At 40.5% G+C, this 20,230-nt stretch overlaps 1 long non-coding RNA gene across 3 annotated transcripts in view; it reads right to left on the bottom strand.

The window, feature by feature from the left end:
* Positions 1–20,230, bottom strand: part of LOC137452445 (uncharacterized) — a 228,550-nt gene that overhangs the window by 124,110 nt on the left and 84,210 nt on the right. For all 3 annotated transcript variants that reach the window (XR_010990089.1, XR_010990090.1, XR_010990091.1), the window contains exon 3: positions 15,474–15,552. This is a non-coding gene — a long non-coding RNA (uncharacterized lncRNA). The remainder of the gene's footprint in view (positions 1–15,473; positions 15,553–20,230) is intronic.

The raw sequence follows: 20,230 nt of genomic DNA, 5'->3' as shown, positions 1-20,230 counted from the left end.
TTGAAGAAGGAGCAAAGCAAAGATTGCCTGCCATTGCAGGGATGCTACCCACAGCTACTAATATACTGAGAAGGTGAAAGGCAAATTCATCCTTATCATTTTCATCCCACGATAGAGTTAGACTAGGAACAAAGACATATCAAGGGACAGCATTTCCACATGCTCAGGATGTTATCAGAAGTCTCCTGGTATTTGTTGGAGTTTTCTTACATACTTAAACACTTAGCTCAGGAATCACATAAAGTAAGTTACATGAGAAACTCTGCTTTCCCAAGCCTCTTATTTGTGGAGGAGAGGTTTTATAATAAGTATCTCCAGTACTCCACCACTGATAGATCAAAGTTTTGCTGGAAACATTTAAAAAGTGATGGTCCTAACATGCAGACACATAAAATTGACCAAATTCTTCTCAGACACGATCCTGAAATCAATTGTGCAACCAATCCTCCACCCTGATAAAAGCACATAGCCTTGGATCCTACTCACATCAAGAGGATAAGCTGTGTGTAAAGTGCTGATTATTCCTGTGTGCAGGAGAAAAGACAATGAAGTGGAAGAATGCTTGTAGAGTTTCTCACTATGTATCTGTATGCCACATCCCTACATTTATATATCTATTAAAATAAAATGGGAAAAGCAGTACAATGCTCACTTGATAACTCTCCTTAAACTTGTATAGTGTTACAGCCATCTGTTTCTGGGTTTAAGAGGGGTTTTTACTTTCTATTCTTGCCAGTTTTCAATTTCAGTTAAGGGTCAGCTTTCACAGTCAGCTTTGGAGGCTAGTCCATCGATATTTTAAGGAAGATTTCACAAGAAAATTTTACAATGTTAGTTCCCCAAAAGCAAGTCATGCTACATGAACTGCAGTTTCCTACTACTACCAATTCTGTAGTTTGTTTGTTTGTTTTGGGGTGTTGTTGTTGGGTTTGGTTTGGTTATTTTTTTATAAAAGGAGCAAGCTTTCCAGTTTTTCTGGCCCAATTTTTTGCATTTTCACAACTGAACTATTTAAGATCCTTGAGTTACCCACATAGCTAGGAACTTATTTTTCTGTTATTTGGATAGACACAGGTTTTATTTTTAAAGCTAATATTTTCTTGTTGTATGTTTACGTGAGGGCTAAAACCAAGGGTCATTGAACAGCAGTTCCTGATTGCCCTTCTTCTGCTTGAGTGGGAGGACAATATAGATGCCCTTTACTTCTTGCTTCCCTTACCCAACTCAGTATTTATTTCAGCAGTGTTTGAAATTCATCCAGATAATCTTCTCAAACCCTTCAGCTCTAGATTATTCAAACCTGCTGATTTTTACAGCAGCTCTAATTTTTCAGATGGCACTGAAAATCCTTTTTGTGAGCAGCCAGGTTTGCAAGACCATCAGGTCCTTTCCCTACCTGGACCTTGCACTCTCTCACCAGGAGCATTTTGCATTCACTCTTTGCTGGTGCATGACTCCCACAGCCAACCTTTACAGGATATGTGAAATGAAAACATGCATGTATACACAAGGTCCCTTTCTTACTTGGGAAGGGTTAGTTAGCAAAAAAAAATATCAACTAGCTCAAGCATGCTGTTTTTCTTATTTACTATCAGTCACCTTCAAAATACTTTGAGAGGTGTTACTCTCCAGTGCTACAGCATGCACTTATGGGGGAAAAGAAAAGCCTAGCAGAGAAGACATTACATTTTGATGAGTAGTTCACATATCTACAGTATGAACAGCTTCTTCTGTAACAGTGCACTTCAGTTAAAATCAAGAGGATGTTGGAGTGGGGGTTTTTAATGATCCACCCCCACTAGCTGCCCATATACAGAGAGAACACAGTTGTGGACAGCGTGCCTTGAGACAGACTAACAAACAGCTCCAAAGGGAAGTTTTCAATTATCCCACTCCAAGCACATCATTCCTACTGGAAGGATATTGCAATCTGCAGATTAACCATGAATTAAATTTGTATTAAAAAATAATATCCTGCATTTTACATCCTAAATTAAACCAGATGTAATTAAAGCCTTTCAAAGTAATTTTGGATAGCGCTTCATTTACATCTACAGCAAAACCAGACACTTTCTCAGGCATTTGTGCCAAATTTGACTAATTCTTCAGCTCTGCATTTTAATTACTGTATATGCTTTCCTGCTGCAGTTAAGAATATCCATTACACACTTGAACAGCCAATGCTATGAGAAAGTGTGCGCTTTTTTATAAGCCTACTGGTGTTTCAAATCATTATGAGATAATGGCAAAACTCTGCGGCTGGCAGATGCTTCTGCTGTATGGTGTTCTAGCTCATCTGTATACACACACACCCACCCCCCACCATGAACCACCTCTGACCTTGGGCTGCAGCAGTGCACAGCAGATCCATAGCAACCTTAAAGATGCAAGAGTAGCTACGCTGCATTGTATTCCAGCCAGCGTTACGCTTAAATGCCACTGTACTTCTGCTCTGTCACCTGTACTAAAACCAACTCAAAGAAATATTTCCTTCTCAAAAAGATGGATTTGTTTTGAGTTAGATTCCTTGCATTCCCATCCCTCTTGTGCACACATACAAAAAGCAATCCTATCAAGAACCCACTTTGTGCAGCATAGCCCTGTACCAGCACCCACAGGGAGTACCAGCCTCAGAATTCATGGGTTGAATATAAGAGATTTGGTAACAATTATGCTTTAAGTTCAAGAATCTATTTTACACAACAAGATTTGAAGATCACCATTTCTACTTTTAGATTTCTAGCCCACTTGTAAAGTTTAAACATGGAGAATTTCAAATGCAGCAAAAAAGTTAACTACTGCAATCCAACCCTTACTTTGCCCAGTTTAACTGCTGAGTTACTTCCCTAGGCAGCCAAATAGAAACCGTTAGTGGAACTGGAGCTTTAGATAATTGCATTTGATGAGATTGTCCAGCTTTGTTCTCCTCCTTGGCTTTGTAGACAAAACCACATGATGAAGTCACTTCTAAACATATGTTTCACATACCATAGGTATACTTTGTCTATGGCTAACACTGAAAGATAAGTGGGTAAATTCCCCTTGAATCAAACCAACAATGTCTAGACCAACTGCTTCAGTCAGTCTAAACTTGAGGAAATGGGGACAGCTGCAAGCAGAGGGAGGCAATCACAGCTGTCTTAAAACTTAAAAGCAAATTTTGTGGGAGATTTGTAGATTAAAAAAATACCTTGCAGATTAAAAAAAAAAAAAAAAAAGTAAGATTGTATTTAAAGCAGCAATTTTAATATTGAATGTTTGAGATACTTTGAATAAGACTGAAATGCAAACCTTTTGCATGGCTATGAGTCTCCTTAGTTTTGCAAGCAAAAATTTGGAGTCCTCACAGAGAAATCAGCAGAACTTTTTCACATGGCTCTGTGGAACTGAAGAAGTAGAACGTGGCCAAAAATTTTATTCTAAGAGGAAAACATGCCTTTGCATGTTAACTGGTGCAAATAAGACAATCCATATTCATTTAAAAAGTCCCCGCCCATTCTCAAAAGAGCTCCATGTGATAATGTGAATTACTTGCTGGAACGTGTCCAGAGAAGGGCAACAAAGCTGGTGAGGGGTTTGGAACATAAGCCCTATGAAGAGAGGCTGAGGGAGCTGGGGTTACTTAGCCTGCAGAAGAGGAGGCTCAGGGCAGGCCTTATCACTCTCTACAACTACCTGAAGGGAGGTTGTAGACAGGCTGGGGCTGATCTCTCCTCCCAGGCAACCAGCACCAGAACAAGAGGACACAGTCTCAATCTACACCAGGGGAAGTTCAGACTGGATGTTAGGAAGAAATTCTACACAGAGAGAGTGATTGCCCATTGGAATGGGCTGCCCAGGGAGGTGGAGGAGTCACCATCATTGGAGGTGTTTAGGAGGAGACTTGACAGGGTGCTTGGTTGCATGGTTTAGTTGATTAGGTGGTGTTGGATGATGGGTTGGACACGATGACCTTGAAGGTCTCTTCCAGCCTGGTTTATTCTATTCTATCACCCTAATGCAGAGAATATCCAAAGGACTTAATCCAACCTACTTTTTGTCCTATGGAAGTATTCAAATTCAGGTTGCGTTAGAGCTTTGGGCAACCTGATTTAGTGAAAAGTGTCCTTGCCCATGGCAGGGAGGTGGGACTAGGTGATCTTTAAAGGTTTCTTCCAACTCAACTCAATCTGTGATTTCATGAATAAACAGAAGAATGTGTCTTTGAGCTCTAGAGTACATAATGGTCCTTATGAACAGTCTCTAACAAATAAATAAATAAACAAATAACCTAAACCAAACCACAACTGGGAAGGACATTTTATGCTATTTAGAATCTCAGAAGGGATTCAGCTGGAAAAGACCTCTAAGACTATTGAGTCAAACTGTTGACTTAGGACCACTGTGGCCATTAGGCCATGTTCTGAAGCGCCATGTCTACACATTTCTTGATTGTCTCCAAGGACAGTGACTCAACCACCTCCCTGGGCAACCAATTCCAATGGCTGACCAGAGAAAGCTTTCTCATTAAGAACTGACACAAAAAAGAAACAAAAGGGTTAACCAGAACATTAATGCCATTCAAAGCAAGCCTGAAATTATCAGACATTTCCCTAATAAAGAAGCCACAGATGCTTTCTGCCCACACTAAGATTTACTATGAATGTGTGCAGCTTTGCTGCAGAGATTCAAATATACCTAGATCCTGGCTCAGAGCGTAAGATGAAGGCAATTTCCAACTCCATGCAAGGAGACTATCACTGGAGGAAGGACCCATGTCCAAAACCCAGGAAATGGTTTCAGGCAGAGGGCCCAAAGCTTGGCCATTTTTCTTTAGGGTGACAAAACATTACAGAGTTTATCTGTAATGGAATTTGGTATTGGCCAATAGGAATCATTGAAGCAAACAGTCCCCTCCAAACAACTAAAAGCAAGTGCATTATGTTTCGTAGCCTTTTCCAGAGCATTGGACAAATCCTTGATTACCAAAGCACACAAAAAATATACACAGAGGTCAACACCCTCCATCCCTGATGCATATTCCTATTTTTATTACACTTGTTCCCTAGCAGAAACACCTACCGTCACCACATTTCTTTTCCAACAGCTTATCAGTGCATGCCCTTGACCACAGTCCAAAAATCAGCATTTACCACCCCTCTGAAGGTGAAAGACTATTCTGCTATATAAATTATACATCCTCAGAACTCAGCATTTCTTTCACACTGAAAACCTATTCAAGCTTTCCCACATCTGTGGACTAAGTGGTTTGGTCCAGCCAGGGGGCCAACAAATGCTGATAATTTCAAGAAACCTAATCTCTTAATGACTGGGATCAGACAAAGGGTATGGCCATGAAAGAGACAGCTTGAAACAGGCCTAATCTCCAGCATCTGAACCTACAGATGGCAGAGATGCAGCACTGCCACCAACATAGCTTCAACTGTCTGTAATCTGCCTACCCAAGGGTGGTCCAACTGAACTGCACATGGAAATCTCTCACGCCAATACTTCTGTCCTGGGAAAGTGCAGCTAAGCTGCAAGCAGGCAGGAGCCAAGTAGGCACCATCAGATGTCAGCAACATAAACCTGCTGACAAGACAATATTCCTGCTCAGCCCTGCTTTGACTGTGGCAAAAGTCCCTCCTCTTAGTTTCCAGATTACCAGTTTCCCCAGGTCTGCCACTTGACTGGTGCCTCTGTGCCTGGAGATTTCCTGACTGGGCAGCCCTGCACTGCCTTTCCCAGTTTATGGTCACAGACAGCCTGTTACTTTCTAGAAATCATTTGATGTCTCTGTAATTCACTCCCTGTATCAGCCAACTACAATGTTTATCAGCACTGGGGCACACATCAGAAACTCAGTTTTCCAATCAGCCCAACCAGGGCAGTGATAGCTAGGGTATATTCCATTCCCTCTCCTCCAGCAGCCCCAGCCACCACCCCCTTAATTTCCCTGAAAAATACAAGTGTTTCCACCTCAGCCTAACCTCTCCCTGCAAGAAAATCTAAATGCTAATTACAACCCTCCAAAAACGATTTTAAAGCTTAGAGTTGTAAACATCTTGAAACAAGTTCAAAGATTCAGGCTGAATTTTCAGTCCACACGTAAACTAAACCAATGAGTTGTACCCAATGTCCAAAAACAAAGGCATGCAATCTACAACATGGCCTCCTACACTAATCCCTGAAGCAAGAAGAGAGACTGCCTTGACAGGATATAGAGCAGCAATGTAACCAGAATTAATCATTTCTGAGAGGGCCAAGAAGAAACGCTGTCATGCAGCTGACCCGAGCAGCTTTCAGCCTGGGAGAGGGCCATCCTCTCTGGGACAGAGCACATCTGCAAAGCAGGATATTTTCCAAGCTAAAGAGCTAATGTGTGTTTTTCTGGCGGAGGAAACAGGAGCCAGGAGGATTATGGTTACTTTTGAGGGCCCTGGGAAGGTGGAGGGAAGAGGTCAGGCACTCAGGGCACATTCGCACAATTATCCAGGCACCAAGAAAAAAAAAGAAAAAGAGAAGGGAAAAAAAAAAGTGTAATTCTGATCCCTCTTCCAGCAGAACAGCAGCAGTATTCAGCAAGCCATGAATTCACTGCGTGGGAGTAGCTTCAGCTGTCTAGGGGAGCTTTTTCTGCCTGTAGTGTGTTATGTGTCTAGTGTGTCTTTTATTAACTTATAGAGCATGTATACAAGAGAAGGCATGGAGGGCAGGAAGCACATTGGGGAAGTCACAAAGCAAGAGTGATTATCAGGTTTCGCATTTCAGGTGCTAGTAAAGCTGGGTTTTTGTGAAGTACTCATCACTGTAGACTATTTAATAATTAATGAAAAAAGTGAGTTGAAGTCTATCACTCCCCATTAAACTTGATAAAACAGGTTAAAGGATGACTGGTCAGTTTAATACCCCAGGAAAGAGAAAGGTTTGTTCAAGTCTCTAACATCAGAAGGATGACTGGTCAGTTTAATACCCCAGGAAAGAGAAAGGTTTGTTCAAGTCTCTAACATCAGAAGGATGACTGGTCAGTTTAATACCCCAGGAAAGAGAAAGATTTGTTCAAGTCTCTAACATCAAAACTCATTCTGGATGGCAGAACATTCATGCCTATAGTTAAAGAGAAGAAACCAAAGGAAAGGCCAGGGCAAAAATCACTACATCTAACATCAACATGATAAAATTAATTCCATACCCTTAATAGAAACCCAACCTAACTATCCTACAGCTGACAAGAACACCTAGCTGTAACCCTGCAAAAAACACACACATCCAGAGCGTACAGTTTAGGCAGGCTGGGTTAAAAGTCTTGAAATAACAAATTTCTGGGGACTCCAATGAGTAAGTCTTCATTTAAATATCTGCTATGGGAACAGATGCTTATCTTTCCAAAAAATCCCATTAAAAATTGAACTGAAAGTATAAAAACAAGAACAACATGGAGGAGAATGAAAGATTTTTAATAAATAAATAAATTAATGAAGAGAGAAGGCTCAATGTCCAGATGGTGACAAGTGCTGTCCGTAAAGGGTCTGTTCTGGGACCAGTGCTGTTCAATATCTTCATCAATTACATTGACAGTCACACTGAGTGCACTCTCAGCAATTTTGCAGATGATAAAAAGCTGAGTGGTGCATTTGGTAAGTCTGAAGGATGGACTGCCATGAAGAAGGACCTGGACAAGCTGGGGAGGTGGGCTGAGGAGAATTTCATGAAGACTCATAAGGCAAAGCACAAGGTCCTCCACATAGGTCCAGGTCAGGGCAATACCAGATACCAATATAGGCTGAGAGATGATGAAATTGAAAGTAGCCTTGAAAAAAAGGAAAAAAAAGATGAAAAGCTGGGCATAGAATCATAGAATCAATAAGGTTGGAAAAGACCTCAAGGATCATCAAGTCCAACCTATCACCACAGACCTCACGACTACTAGACCATGGCACCAAGTGCCACGTCCAGTCCCCTCTTGAACACCTGCAGGGACGATGACTCTACCACCTCCCTGGGCAGCCCATTCCAATGATAACAACTCTCTCTGTGAAGAAGACGTGTGCTTGCATCTCAGGAGGCCAATCACATCCTAACCTGAATTAAAAGAAGCATGGCCAACAGATTGAGAGAGGTGATTCTGCCACTTTGCTCTGGTAAGAGCTCTCCTGGAGTGCTGTGTCCCGTAACTGGGCATTGCATCACTGCCAGTAAAACTCTTCATCTCAATCCACAGCGGTTTTTTGTGTGTTACTTTCCTTCCCATCTGTCTGGGGGAAGAGGAGCTTGTGAGAGTGGGCTGTGTTAACCCAGAACAGCCATGCAACAAGGAGGCCTGAAAATTAAAAAACAACCCAAAAAAGCAAACCCCAACATTTTTCATGAGCAGGTGTTCTCTCTGTCATTGTGAAGTTTGAGACACAGGCCGAAGGATGCCTCACTTAAGATTTCCATAGAACAGGAAAGTGCACCAAAGTCCACTGACTTAAAGAAAACAGTCCCTCCTGTTCTTAAGTCAAACTGGTGATACAACATAATTTTGTTTAAAGTTCTGGTATTAGATTGTTTTTTATGGCAGCCCAATGCAACATTCACAGATTCACAGATTGCATCTGGTTGGAAGGGATCCTCAAAGGTCCTCTTGTCCAAACCCCCTGTAGTGACCAGAGACACCTCCAATTAGATTAGGCTGCCCAGGGCACAGAAAATAGTTGGGTTTTGTTCTGTGGTACAGCAGATGTGCTCTGATTAATCTTAAGAGATGAAAGTGGTTGCTATGGGACTTGTGGACTAGTTGATCAAATCTTAAATTTTGAGACTGCTAAATCTTCAGGAGGAAAAAGAAAAGACAGATAGATAGATAGATAGATAGATAGATAGATAGATAGATAGATAGATAGATAGATAGATAGGTAGGTAGGTAGGTAAGTAGATAGGTAGGTAGATAGGTAGATAGATAGGTAGGTAGATAGGTAGATAGATAGGTAGGTAGATAGGTAGATAGATAAGTAGGTAGATAGGTAGATAGATAGATCTATCTCACTATTCACCAACAAGAAGTATACTCCAGCAATACGAGAAGCTGGGCTTATAGCACAGGCAGCTTACTTTAACCAGCAGCTGGCAGTGCTGCTGAAGTAGCATCTGAATAGCAGTCAAGCTCCTGCAAGGGATGACATTGCAGGTGGCTGTCCTGTGCAACCTGCTCTAACAAGGAGGTTGGACTAGATTATCTCCAGGGGTCCCTTCCAACCTCTATTCTGTGGCCAAAGTAAATTTATGACAGACAACCAAGAACGTTTGTGCAGTCCTCTACAACATCAAAGCTGTGATGTCACACTGGAGGTTCAGTCAATGAATTCACTTCAAACACGTTAAAAGGACAGGGGAGCACGACGGGAACCTCTGCCAGAAGCGCTGGCAATTCTGTTCCCGCCCCTGCCCTGCAGGTCTCAGAGTTGGACACTGTTACTAAGAAGGCACATGAATTTAACAAAAGAAACAAAGATGACTCATGATTACACATTCATTGGTCTTTCCCATGGGGCTGAAGAGACCAAGAGAAAACAATTCTAGAAATTAAAAGTTTCTTACAGTGTTTTACAGAAACCCTCACACTTATTGTCCCTGGCAAAATCCCTTTTTTCAGGCAAAGCATGCCTCTGTGCAGGCCATTAGGCAAGCACATGACTTTTACTCCTTGACTTTCAAGATGTGTTTTAAGGGGGGAAAAAAAAAGTCACCCTAATTTGCTGTTTAGCAACATCATCACCATCATCAACAGTCTTTACACAAGTTGATAAATAGACATGATAACAGCATGAAAGGAAAGCACTTGACAATTCATTTCTACCCCTGTCATAAATCCCATCCCCTAAGACAACTGGGTTCTGGTTTAAACTACTGTAGCCTACAGCTTGAGGAAAGTTGGTCAGAAAGTTTATTTAAAATTTATGTTTTGTTTAATAGCTTTCTTGGGAGAAGCATTTATGAAAACTTCAACATTTGCAACCTTGACTGGGGGACAGAAGTGGCCTCGAGGGCTCGCCTTGCACATCTCAACATGGCACTTGCCAGCTGTGCTACTTCTGTTCCTGAATTATAAGCCATCTCTCCAGAGTCATGCCAAACACTGAAAAACAGATCCACTCTTTCACCAAGGACTACTGCTTCATTCAGCTGATCACTGAGCAGGCCAAAACAATTGCATGTGATGATTTATGAAGGAGCATAATACATGTACATGACAGAGAGAAAGAGTAAATTTCAAGACCTGATATTGATTGTCCTCACAGCGTTCCTTCTCACAGATTCTGGTAAGAGTCAAGGAGCACTTCTGATGATTTTTACCACCATTTCTCTACAGCTGCACCACAGTTATTCAGTCTAAGTATTACAGCAATAGCTTTCTACTATTTTCCTCTCATTATAAATGAAACACCCAAGCCACATTCACTTAATACCACGGAGAAAAGAGAAACAAAGAAGAAAAGGAAAAAAAGGTCACTGTTAGGCCAAGATTAAGTCTGGAAATTTTCAACTCGAGACATGAGCATTTCAGGAAGTTATAAGGAACTGCAATAATAAAGGAATTCTAATTGAAACATGGCATGAAATTTAACTACAGCTCTTGCTATGCTAACCAAGCATTGTTTAATGTATTTGAACAGCCTTCAGAAACTCTTCTTGGCCAAGACAGAAACGGTCAGCATTTTCAAGATCATTCTGAATCTCATTGAAAAGGCAGAAGAAAGGGATAGATGGTACTGCTCACAGCTGTGGCTGATGAAGATTAGCACAGTTCCCCCTCTTTCAGTGGCAGGAAAAGCAGGAAAAAGGAGCAAAAAAGAAAAAATCAAAATTCCCCAGATTGTAAGAGCTCATATAGTTTGTGTTGTTTCAGCTTCATCACGGAAACACCATAGAATAGAATGATACAATGGCTTGGGTTGGAAGGGACCTCCAAAAGTCATCTAGTCCAGCAAGACAGGGACATCCTCTGTTAGATCAGGTTGCCCAGTGCCCTGTCAAGCCTGACCTTGAATATCTCCAAGGATGAGGCCTCAGCTAACTCCCTGGGAAACCTGTTCCAGTGTTCCAATACCCTTGTGTCTGTCTCTTACCAGAACAGATAATAAAAACACAACCTGTTCTGATACTCCCTGAAGGAATATATAGATTAAAAGAGAAAATTTTCTCCAAGATACTCTGCTGTTAGAATAGAATAGAATAGAATAGAATAGAATAGAATAGAATAGAATAGAATAGAATAGAATAGAATAGAATAGAATAGAATAGAATAGAATAGAATAGAATAGAATAGAATAGAATAGAATAGAATGGAAAGACTAGAATAGAATAGAATAGAATAGAATAGAATAGAATAGAATAGAATAGAATAGAATAGAAAGAATAGAATAGACCTTCGAGATCATCAAGTCCTACCCATCATCCAACACCACCTAATCAACTAAACCATGCAACCAAGCACCCCATCAAGTCTTCTCCTAAACACCTCCAATAATGGCAACTCTACCACCTCCCCAGGTAGCCCATTCCAATGGGCAATCACTCTCTCTGTGTAGAATTTCTTCCTAACATCCAGTCTGAACTCCCCCTGGTGTAGATTGAGACTGTCCCCTCTTGTTCTGGTGCTGGTTGCCTGGGAGAAGAGACCAGCCCCCACCTGTCTACAACCTCCCTTCAGGTAGTTGTAGAGAGCAATAAGGTCTCCCCTGAGCCTCCTCTTCTTCAGGCTAAGTAACCCCAGCTCACTCAGCCTCTCCTCATAGGGCTTGTGCTCCAAGCCCCTCACCAGCTTTGTTGCTCTTCTCTGGACACATTCCAACAAGTCAACATTTTTTGTTCCCACCCCCTTCCAGCACATTCCCCTCAGCTCCTTGCCCTGCTCCTGACAGTAAGGCCATAAATCAAATAAGCCTAACCAAAGTTTTTCTTGCCTCTCTGCAGAAGAGATTTATAATTGTGAACAGACTAGACACACTTTTTTTCACCCCCTTCCCTGCTCTAAAGGAATACAGAATCTAGAAAGGCATCCTGTAATTGCCCAATTCCTGTTGAAATAATCCTAGAGTGATTACTTTTCCAAACAGTACTCTGCTAACAAAATTCAGACATCCTATGAAAATTTTGCAAGCCAGCCCAGGCATTTAAATGTCTGTGTCTCCTGAAAAAAAAAGAGAAACAACAAAATAACCAACACCAATGTTTCAAGTTGAATCCACTTGACTCCACTTAGTAAGTATTTGCAAAGGGCAGAAATGACTAAACATACCTATTTTCTAACACAACGCTCTGGAGGCACAGCCACCAGCATCTTCAATTAACTTCTTTCCACACACTGTGATACTGTGTTTCAGTCAGAAACTAGGTCATAAACTTCTCTATTGGAAAGCGTTTATAGCTGTTTGGACAGGATTATTCTGTTTGAGAGGTTATAATGATAAAGGAAGCTAGCAAACATATTTTTTCCAATCTCTTGGTATGTCGTTGCCAGCTTGAGAAGCTGGCTCATTACTTATCCTTGCTGGGCTCCTCTATTCTCGATTTCTTGTTATCTTTGACCTCTTTGTGGACAAATATCAAACTTACTGTTTCACCTAATTAACATGAGGGTGAATACAGAAAGCTTTCCCATTTATCCCAGTTCCATAATCAATTTTACAAAAACACTGTCTGAGTTTCTAGAAACATTCAGATGTTGAAGAGTCCTGTCGAAGTTTACAATGTAGTTATATCCTGCTACAGAAAGGAAAAACACCCCCATATTGGTTTTCAATTGTATACAAGTCTCTGGCAAGAAACAATCCACCTTCACATTCACATGTATCCAGATAATCTGTGGATGAACCTTATTCTCATCAGTCTAACCAAACTGGCCAACTCACTTGCTTCCCCTTCCAAACACTCACAGCACGTTTCTCAACCATTCCTTCCTGCACAGGCAAGCTAAGCAGCAGATTTGGTCCTCCCCCCACCACCACCCCTTTTTGAAGGATTACAACCCTGAGCAAATAGTTCAGCCATAGTTTTACTAGCGCAAAGCTTTTTGATCTCAAGATTCCTCCTCTCATTTCTCCATTAGATAGCTGATTACTCAAGCATATTGAGTGTTTATCAGGATCCCAGAAGAGATTCAGGGGAAAACCTTTACCTATTTTGTGGGGACATAAGGAACAAGGTACCCAAGAATTTCCTTCTAAATGATAGGGCTGGCCAGTCATATTTGTTTTCCCATGAGACATCAGAACAAACACAGCAGAGTCATCTTCAACTGAACAAGGAGGTCGAGGCCCCGTCCCTGGAGGTGTTTAAGAGCAGGCTGGATGAGGCTCTGGCCAGCCTGATCTAGTGTGGGGTGTCCCTGCCCATGGCAGGGGGGTTGGAACTAGATGATCCTTGTGGTTCCTTCCAACCCTGAATGATACTATGATACTATGTGCTACATACAGCTTGCTTTGTATTTCATAAGGATTCAGCTGAGGGCCTTGCACATTGAGGCAATCCTTTGTAGGAGATATCTTATCACTTTCTGCCCAAATACAGACACAGAAGGGAAAATGAGAGCAGACAGGATGGAAATAACTGTACAACAGTAAGCTGGTTCTGTAATCAAGTACAGATAATAGTCCAAAATCTACACTGTTCTGAAGAAAAGGAGAGCAAATAGAAACTCAATGTTTTACTCAGTTGCATAAATTCTGTCTTACAAATATTCTCTGCCATCAAGAAAAATCAGTATAATTAAATTATTCTCCTTCAATGGGCTCTAAAATTTTAGTGCAATGTTGTGTTTGGTTCTGCTTGCTTTTACAGAGTCTTAAAAAGTGTAGTACTCTGTACTTAAAATATTCACAGTATGAAACTCTCCCTTTTCAGAGGCTCACCTTCAGCAAAGTCATAACCTTTTCCAGTCTGGCAATCCTACCACAATAATTAACATTATACATACAGCAGAACATATCTCTGTGATTCCATCTAAGTGATTCAGATAGGTCTGTGCAATATTCACCCTTACTCTCATAACCTTAATGCGTAAGATGGAATATGTGTAGTTAGATCCTCAATGCAATGATTTTGTGGCAAAGGTATTAATGGCTAATTCTTTTTTCAAAATTCATCTCACGTTTCTGTTTTAAATATACAAAAGTAAAAGAAACAAATAAAAATAATATGTAGTTTCATTCTGATTATTACTTCCATATTTTACTGTGTTGCTGGGAGGCCCAACCCGTTGAGTATGTATCTCCAAGATGTCTCAAACTTTCTTTTACAGAACCTTGAGTACTGTCAGGAAAATAAGGGGCAGGGAAACAGAGCATCCTCTCTGTTGTTTTCTAGAACTCCAGAAGATATAGAACATAAAAGGTGACACAACCTCCTAATTATTATTGGGAAAGGAGCTTAAAGAGAAAAGCAAGACAGGTCTAAGCAGTCACCTCATCCACACATTAAGAAGGCACCAAAGGAGAAGAGTCACAAATCATCAGGGAGATTTTAATCTAGCTACTTAAAAACACACCTTCTGTAGAGCTCAGTATCCATCATCCTTTCCCACTACCCTGCTGAAGTAGAAACTGCACAATTCAACTTCTGACTGTGCAGGTAAGTTTTCCTATTCCCCATGGTAAATGAAATTAGCAAGTAGGAGATTTACAACTAATTTCAGAGAGTGCTCCATCCCTCTCTCCCTCTGGCATTCAGCAGGGCAATTCCAAACAGTGTGAAACAGTGCAAAACAGTCCTGGGTCCAAAATATAACCTACCAAATTCACAGAAGGGGAAAGTGTACACAAGACTACTCAACACGAAAGCACTGACTCAGAGGTCCTTTACCTGCAGATTATGAAAGGTTGATCTAGTAGGTAACCATGTGCTGAGCTTGTTCTGCTCCCTTCTCTTGGCATCAGTTACCAGACACTCCAGTAACTCAGCCATTCCTTAAAGTCTAGGCTTAATCTGGACCCTTCATCTGACACCTGCTAACATTTATTTGTTGTCTTTACACTCTCTTACTCCGTAAGTTGCAGAATAAACTTCAGGGTCACCAACTCCTGTGTTTTGTGCCCTTCCACAAAAATGAGAAAATTGGGTCTTTTTTGTCTGGAAAAGAGAAGACTGATGGGGGTCTTATAAATATTTAAAGGGTGGGTGTCAGGATGGGACCAGTCTTTTCAATGGTGCCCTGTGACAAGTGGTAATGGGCAAAAACTTGAACATAAGAAGTTCCATCTAAGCATGAGAAGAAACTTCTTTAATTTAAGGGTGACAGAGCACTGGAACTGGCTACCCAGAGCAGTGATGGAGTTTCCATCGCTAGAGAAATTCAAAACTTGTCTGGACATTCGTGTAGACAAGAGATTTATACTTTATATTCAGTGAATTTTGACATTACAATGTTAAAGACTGCTACTACTGAAGCTTAACCAAAACAATGTCTGGAAAGTTAATGAACAATCCTACCCAATGGCATACATTTGATTCATTACCTGGAGTGAGTTCATCAATCATTACTGCTGTCCCAAGAAAATGCTTCAGCAACCACATGAAAAAAAATCTGGTGAACTCCTGTTTAGAAAGAAATAAAAGCATGTTATACAATACAGAAGCCACCAAATCCAGAGCAAGTAGAACAATGATACTTCAGAATTCTGTCTTAGGCTACAGTTGAAATGATTTTTCTTTTTCAGATGACTTTTAATCTAGTTTATTTATTTAGACTTCTCCATGGATTCAAAGGAAGCTGTGGTACTGTCATCTGAGGCAGAACTAGAATCACAGGAAACACTATTACTAGCAAGACTAATTACAGATGGAAGAATCAACAGAGAAGGTTTTCTGATCTCACCAAAAAAAAAAGACGACAAAAAAGGCATTTCCTAAGTGTGCTTATATTTTACAGAAAGAATGGCATGTTACATGTGAAATGTGTGCTTTTTGTTAACATCTTTTTTACTCTGTTTGCAGTTTCAGTTGGTAAGCTTTCTATTTCTTAAGTGTCCAGGTATAAAGAACACTTCAAAAATCTGGACACAGCACTCTTCAGAGCTGCATTTTGACTTTACAGCCACAACGCAAGTACACTAAAAAGCTCTGCAACTTACATTAATTGCACTGTGCCTCTGCTAAGTCTTCTCTAAGTCAGATACCAACTTGGGGAAAAAATATGCACTGCTGATGTTGCATGCATCAACTTGACTACAGAGTAACTATGCAGTAAGCTAGCTAGAAAATTAACCTTTCAGACTCAACATGCTGCAGTTAACTCTCAGGTCTGCAAGTATATCATCATAAACTTTATGGGTAAAACATGCTCTCTAGAACACAAGAAAAGTAATTCTTCATACCAGTATGCCAATGAGTCTGCCTTTATGAAGGGTGTCACATTCTGTGAATTGCACTTGCAACACTTTTTTCTCCCTTACACACATTGTAAAATTCTTTTAATCAAATCTAAAGTGCAAGACACAGTTTTTCAGTAGGTCCCACCTATTTTCTACAAACACATGGAAGAACATTCTGGTTTCTGCTGCTTCAATAGCTACTTCTCATGGATAGCTCAACTGGCTGCTCCAGCAAAAAAAAAGTATGATTCAGGATATGGCTACAATTGGGTTTCAGTATACTTCACATACCACGAGAAGAAACTCAGAAAACCTACATGCAGATACTTATCTTGCCACATACAGAATTTTAAATGGCCTGTCTAATATTACATGACATAAATGCCATCATAAAAATTGGAAGTTACTCTGATTTAGGCAAAGAAAAATAGATTTGCAACCGTTTTTCTATTGTGTGTCCTTTTCACATCACCAATTTTACAGAGATGTCTTAAAAGGCTACCGAACTTCACCACATACTACACAGTAGAGGCTTCGGTGAGGCTCTATGTTAAGTAACTTGAAAAATGGGATGATGATATTCTTGTCTATTATTGTTCTCATATTTCCTTATAAGATGCCTTATCTTTCAAACTAGCATTTAAAAAGAAGAAAAGAAGAAAGAAAAAAGAAACAGTCAAGATTTGCTTCTCCCACTCTCAAGTTAACAGCAGCCTTTCTTGGCTAATGTCCATCTTCTTTTACATCCACGCAACCTGCTCAGCCTTCAGTGACACAGCCCAGACATGGAGAAGAGGGTTTCAGGGGTAGCTTGAAGTACACAATGTGTCTGAGTACAATCTCCCCAAGTGGAGACTTACTTAGCAGCACTTTTCAGCTATGGAAAATAGAACATATTAATGAGTAATTTCAAAATAACTCTATCAGGAATGACTCTCATAAATTTCTTGTGCATTCAAGTGGCTTGCAGGGGAGGGAATCCTAAATTGCCGTTCCCTGTCCATGTTTAGATCCTGTGACCGTGAACTCTCCAGTGCAAATATAAAAGACCTGACATACATAAATAGAGATGACCTGCCAGTTGTATCATTTCCTGCAATGGTTTTGGTATAAAATTTTCACCATATAACTCTACACTTCTGGATGTGCAGGCAGATTAAAATGAAACCAGACCACTCAGGAATACCACACCACACAAGATTCAAGTCTCTTCCAACAAAGCCTCAGCAATTTCTACAAGGTGACCCCTTTCACTAAGATTATTGAAAACCAATGACATAATGAAGCTGATAAAAAAGCATGCCTAATTTACCTGACTGCAATTAGTTCTTACCTTTAGAAGACACTTACCACTTGTGAATAATTAAAGCCACATTAGGTTTTAAAAAAGAGACCATCAGAAACATTTGGTTCAAATTCCAGGAGCAAAGGTATAACAAAATAAAAAACAAAAACAAAAAGATCACAGGGAATTCTATGCAGGATGGAGCTCCTCAGCTATCTCTACGGACTGATGGTGATCCCTACCGTTTCAGAAGCTGATCCACAAAACCTTGAGGAGCAAAAATTAAGACTACACTTCTGAGCATGCAAGCAAGAAAACAATAGAAGATAAATAAAATGAGTGGGGTTAACATTCAAAGTTCAGTAAGATTCTCATCTGGTCACAAATGAAAACCACTCCTAAAACACAGAACTATGTTACCCATGGATTCTTCTTTTATCTGAAAGAAAACTACTAGGTGGCTTTGTTGATGAAACAAAGACTGGAGCAATAATTTTAGAAGTTATAGTTCTTGCAAATGAATACTAGACATAGAAAAATGTCTCAAAGGGGCAGCTGGACTTCAAAGTAAAAATAAGGAACAGAAAAGCATGTGACAAAATCCAAAATGCTCTCCAGTTCATGGTGCACATGCTCAAGCAGCACCTTGTATCATTCTAATCAGGAAAACATGTTCATGCATGCACCAGCCTTCATGCCTTCGCTTCAACACCAGGAGCTCCCAGCATGCAACACAGATGGGTGCTGCAGCATTTTCTAGCCAGGGGTTCAAGAGGGTCACCAGCCTACCAACCATGACTAACTTACAACCTCCATCACCCAATTGAAGCAAAGTAGAAAGTTAATATCTAGCTTTAATCTTTAAAAATCAAATTACTTTTATCTGATTTTTAAACTAAGCTGGGCAGTCACACTAGTCACTTTTAATTATTTGTTTTCCTTCCCAAGGAAATGGATACAAGCATTGCTTTGACTGCTCAGGTAATAGTGCTGCCTGTAGCTGTCAATCCTAAAATGCTGGCAAAAGTCAAGATCACTACTGATCAAACTCCTTCCATCCTCTCCTCACATGTCTACTAGAAACAGGAGAGCTTTCAAGGATCAGACTATTGCCCTGAGCAGTAGCTCAGCCCTTCACAATGCTTGCCACTCAAGCAGAAAACGGCCATATCCCAGCCATCAAATAGCCACCAGAGATACTACTGAGGAAGTCTCTAATGGCTCTCTCCTCTCCCCACTCCTGGGCAGAGCTGCAACCTGGAAACAAGATAAAGTCTTCTAATGTATGCAGCTGAAGAGGGTCACCATGGAAATCCTCCCTTTCTGCAAGGAATCATTAAAAGCAGTTTGTACTAGTTGGGGGAAAAGGTGGAACAAGCCACACCATCTGGGCATTGCTGGCTGTCAGGCTAGGTCCCAGGACAGCTATCTACATCATGCCCCATCTTCCTTTAACCAAGAAACGGTTTGGGGCAGAAGACTGTGTAAAGCACATCAGAAAGCATTGTTTCCTTCATAAATACCATGACTGCCTCCTAAAAGAGCTAGACTAGGAATTATTTTTCAAGAAAAAGATCATTTGAAGGCAGGGACTAAAGTACTACCATGAACTAGGTCAATCCCATCCTTTGTTACTGTTCCAAAACTACAATAACAGCAGGAAGCGAGGTCAGGGTGAAATAATCATTTGTTAACAATTATAATAGTAAAGCTTTATTGCTTTCCCCTATGGATTCTCATAGTTATAATGGTGAAATTAAGCGTTTTTACTCCCAGTGAACTCTTGTTAATCTTTTTATTTAGGTTCAGAGCTACAGTACATGACCCTGCAAGAACATTCATCTACAGTCACAGCTGGAGCTGCAGTCTCACTGGCTTGAAGGAATTAATTTCTTTGCAAGGCAGAAGCAACTGAAATGCCAAAGGCTTATCTGCAGGAAAATCTGGACAGGACAAAACCAAAACATATAATCAGACACCTCATCAAAAAACAGATGTGAAAAAGAACTCTGGCACATTAGAAAAAGGCAATTTAGGGGGAAACAAAACCAAACCAAACCAAAAAAAAAGAGGCTTTTAGACTGCAAAACAAGCTTTAGTTCTTAAAAAAAATAAAATCTGAATTTTGAAACCACATTAAATTCAGCTCTAATGAGCTGTCATCAAGAGAACACTCAGGCTTACCAATGCTCAACCCCAGCTACCCAAGCCTTGCCACTATCTCATACTTTTGACAGTTGCTCACTTGCAAGATTTATCAAAAGCCAGTTATAACAGTAGCCAGTGAAAAGCCTGTTTCTTGCTTCAGCTTCATTGGCAGCTTCTCAGTCCATTTTCGTCTACGCAAGTAAATAACAATAAAAATGTGAAGAATCCTGGGGATTGTCTGGGCATAATGCAGAAGTTTGCCACAAACAAAGAACTACCACAAAGCAGAACTGTGTTCATCAGGTCACCAAATGTGGAAGGATGCTGGAACACTCATGAACAGGCAGAACTTAAAGCATGAGTGGCAGCCTGCACTTGGAGGCTAAAACCTGGATCTTCCTTTTGGAATCCGGATCACCTCTTTTGATGTTTTCAAGTAAATACTTCAAAAGCTATTTTTTTTTATAGT

The sequence above is a fragment of the Melanerpes formicivorus genome, unplaced genomic scaffold (genome assembly GCF_026170545.1).
Source record: "Melanerpes formicivorus ecotype bairdi unplaced genomic scaffold, bMelFor1.0.p_v2 SCAF_53, whole genome shotgun sequence".
Classification (NCBI taxonomy): domain Eukaryota; kingdom Metazoa; phylum Chordata; class Aves; order Piciformes; family Picidae; genus Melanerpes; species Melanerpes formicivorus.
The sequence above is the reverse complement of the archived record's forward strand: the minus strand, read 5'-3'. Positions and strand labels throughout refer to the sequence as shown.